Below are 4,341 nucleotides of genomic sequence, written 5' to 3' on the forward strand. Positions count from 1 at the left end.
GATAATGTGTGCATAACATGTTGTAAACCTGAAAGGGTTGTATGAATATCAAGTCCCCTCCCTGCCCCAAAAAGGCCTGATCTTACCGATTGTCAAAGGAGGATGCCAAAAGGAAAGGGATTGCCCAGGTAAGCCTGAGCAAAAGCTTTGAATAGCAGTAGGAATCAAAGAGGACTATAATAAAATGGTTAACTAAGCCTCTAAAATGCCCATGTAATGGAAGAGAGCCAAGAGCCAGTCAACTAGGGTAAAGATTTTCTTAAAAGGTTATGGTCAATTAGAAGTTAACTTTAACTCTTTTGTATTTCTAATACTTACTAGGTTTAAGATTGAAGCCTTAGAGTCATTTTTATCAATCTGTTTTCTTTGTTGCAGAGGAATCAATGAAGGGATTTGCCATTCTGGGTCAGTAAGAGCTTAGCTTTAGAGCTAGAAGGAATCCTAGAGGCCCCTCTAACTATCTTTGACAATTTCTAAGGTGAGGAAACTGAGGCACAAAGAGGTAGGTTGAGGGACTTGTCCTGGGTAATAAGAGTAGATTTCAAGCCGAAAGGGACTTCAGAAGATATTGAGTCTAATCTCTCATTTTATAGATGAGGAAAGTTGAGTCTCAGAGAGGATGAGTTAATTTGCTCGGGGTCAAGTGTCTGAATCAGGATTTGAACCCAGATCCTCCAAACTCCAAATTCAACTTCCTATCCACTATGCCTTCTTCCCTCAAGAAAGAGCATGGTAAAGTGGAAATGATGGGGACCTTGGGAGAAAGTAAACATAGCATCTTAAAGTTCATCAAAGGTGAGAAGGGGAACACTAGAAATTGTACCCTAAACTTTGCTTCAGATTTCCAAAAGTTCAGAGAAATGATGAGCATGATCCCATGTCCTAAGCCTCTAAAAGAGGAGTTGGTTCAAGAAAGAGGGGAGTTTTTCTTTTTTCCAATTTGATAGTATTTTTTCCAATTACATGCAAATATAGTTTTCAACATTCACTTTTACAAGATTTTGCATTGCGAGTTTTTTTCTCCTTCCCTCACCACAACCTTTCCCATAATGGAATGCAATACGATATAGGTTATACATGTATGTTCATGTTAAACATATTTCCAGAGAGAGAAAAAATAGTACGTTTCACTCTGCATTCAGACTCCATAGTTCTTTCTCTGGATGGACAGCATTTTCCATCATGAGTCCCTTGGAATTGTCTTAGATCATTGCACTGCTAAGAAGAGCCAAGTCTATCAAAGTTGGTTATCATACAATGTTGCTGTTACTGTTACAATGTTACTGTTACTGTTACAATGCTGTCCTGGTTCTGCTCACTCCACTCAGCAGTTCATATAAGTCTTTCCAGGTTTTTCTGAAGTCTACTCGCTAATCGTTTCTTATAGAACAATAATATTCCATCACTTTCATATACTACAACTTGTTGAGCCATTCACCAATTGATCCTATTTCCTCAATTTCCAATCCTTTGCCACCACAAAAAGAGCTGCTATAAATATTTTCATCCATGTGGGTCTTTTTCAAGAGGGAAGTCTTTCAATAATGAAATTCTGATCACGAAATCAAGAATAATGCTATTAAGAAATTAAAGAGAAGAAATTAATGTGGTTTCCTAAGAAATCCTCTAATAAGCTCAGGTTAAAAGGGGGTGGTTGCAAAGAATAGAAGATGCATATGGCACAGTGAAGGTACGCTGGATTTTGGATTTCAGATGTTGTTGTTCACTCATTTTAGTTGTGTACAACTCTCTATGACCCCACAATGGGTTTTTGTGGCAAAAGTACTGGAATGATCTGCCATTTCCTTCTCTAGCTCATTTTACAGATGAGGAAACTGAGGCAAAGTCAAATAACTTGCCCAAGGTCACTCAGCTAGTGTCTAAGACCAGATTTAAACTCAGGAAGATGAGTCTTCATGACTCCAGATCCAGAGCTCTAACCACTGCCCCACCTAGCTGCCACTGCTACCTGCAAAATGAGGAGGTTTGATTCTATGTCCTCTGAGATCCCTTACAGCTCCAAATCTGAGCTTAAAAGTGTCCAGAAGAGTTGGGCATGATGATCCATGCCTGTAATCCCTGCTGGGGGAAGCTGAATCTTATAGGCCATGAGGTTGGGAATTCTGAGCTACAGTGGGATAAGCCAATCAAGTATCCATACTAAGTCCAACACCAATATGGTGAGCCCCCACCAGCCTACTTAAGGCAGGGCGAACCAGCTATGAAAATAAGCAGAGCATGTCAAAGCTCCCATGCCAATCAGTTGTAGGATCCCACTCATGAGTGACCATTACACTTCCTCTCTGTGCAAGATAAGGAGGCCCAGTCTCAAAAAAAAGAAAAGAATGTGAAGAAAATTAAAGTCCCAAAATAGCTGAGGCTTCTGGAAAGTGCTAAGAACAACAACAGGGACTTTTTAATCTATGGTGTACCTCCTCCAAAAAAAAAACCAAAATCAAGAAAAGGATGGACCTTTTACATGGCCTTGGGGGTGGGGAAGGAAAGAGGTGGAATGACAGATAATGTAAATAGGAGCATCCATGAGAAAAGTTTACTGAGGAGTACTAGGACAATGTCAAGTTCAGAGTAGGGATTTTATCGAAGAGGGTTGCTTAGAAAGCAAGGGAAAGCCAAGGATTTGGGGTGGGGATAGGGGAGGAGTTCATAATCATGGAAGCCCAATAATCATCGCCAGGAAATTCGAGCCAGAATTCAGGCACAAACGAGTCACAATTAAGCAGGAAACAGGTCTGGAGAAAAGCTTGCAACAACAGCTGGTACAATAATTGTTAGGTCAGCTAATTCTGTCTGCTCTTCTGTGGGAACTCCACCCATGTTGATCCTCACTTCTTAAACAGACCCACAGCTGGGCTGGCAGCTGGACCCACAAAGAGTCACAAAGAATTTTGTTTCTCTGAGTAGATAGTATGAGATCACCTAGATTATCTAAATGAATTTGTGTCACTGAATTAAATGGCACCCCAGGGCACTGCACAAAAACCTGCAGATGTGATTACTGGACTATTAGTAATCTTTGAGAAATCTTAGGAAAGATAGGAAGCTGCAAAAAGACAGAATATGGGCAAACATTGTCCTATATTCAAAAAAGAGGAATAGAATGTGTCCTACATCTTAGGCCAGCAAATATAAGGCTTATCTCTGGCAAAAGTCTAGAGTGGTTATTAATTAGATAGCTTCAATCAATCAATAAGCATTTATTAAGTGCCTATTATGTGCCAGGCACTGTGCTAAGTGCTGGGGATACAAATGAGGCAAAAACAACAGTCCGTGCCCTCAAGGAGCTTACACTGTAGTGGTTTGTAAGCATCTCAGAAGTGAAGGTGCCAGACATGGCAGCACAGATTTGTAATCCCTACTATTGGAGGAGGCTGAGGCTAGTGAATATCTGACCTCAAGAGTTCTGCGCTGCAAATCAAGCTAAAGCCAATCAGGTGTCCACATTCATTCTGGGACCAATATGGTGAGCTCCTGGGAACTGGGGGATTTCCAGCCTTCGTAAGTTAGAGCAAACCAGCCCACACTGAAAATGGAACTGGTTACAGCCGCTCTTGCTAACTGTCAATGTGATCAGGTCTATGAGTAGTTACTGTACTTTCAGCCTAAGCAAGATAGAGAGATCCAGTATCAAATAAAAAAAATTAAAAAGACCCATGACAATAGAAATTGAAGCAGTAATCATGAGAAGCTAGTATAAACTCACAAAGAACAAGCCATTCTCAATTTCACTAATTTCTTCTTTGACTAGACTGGTAGATCAGCATAAATGATGTAGACTCAATCCATCTGGGCACCACCAAGGCATTTGATACGTCTCATGGCAGTTTTATGGACAACATGGAGAGATACAGGCTCAATGATGATAGAAGTCTATGACTTCTGCCCTAGGCATGCTCTAAATGAAGAAAATTGGCCTTGGAAGGCTTCATCCACCAGACAACAAACAACTTTACATGTGGACACTCTGATTGACATTAGCCAGTTCCAGGCACTCATACTGATATTAGCCAGTCCCATTTTAGTGTTCTATGTGTACGGACCATCTCCCAGGATAGTGTGAGCATAGATAGGCAATTTAACTGGATAAATACATACAAATGAAGTCTCCTTGGTTGCTTTTTCTGGATGAGAAGTATCACTACACCAACAGAGACTCAAAAAGACATGCACTTGGAGAATACTGGGCAGAGGCCTCCAGTGTTCAAGGTCCTTCCCCTTCGTCTCTTATTATTACAGCAGAACACTGTTTCAGCTGAGATCTGGAGCCAGAATAGAAATACCAGTGACCTTTCATCACCCTTTCTCCTCCTATATCAGGGGTTC

Source organism: Trichosurus vulpecula, chromosome 8, assembly GCF_011100635.1.
Source record: "Trichosurus vulpecula isolate mTriVul1 chromosome 8, mTriVul1.pri, whole genome shotgun sequence".
NCBI classification, from domain to species: domain Eukaryota; kingdom Metazoa; phylum Chordata; class Mammalia; order Diprotodontia; family Phalangeridae; genus Trichosurus; species Trichosurus vulpecula.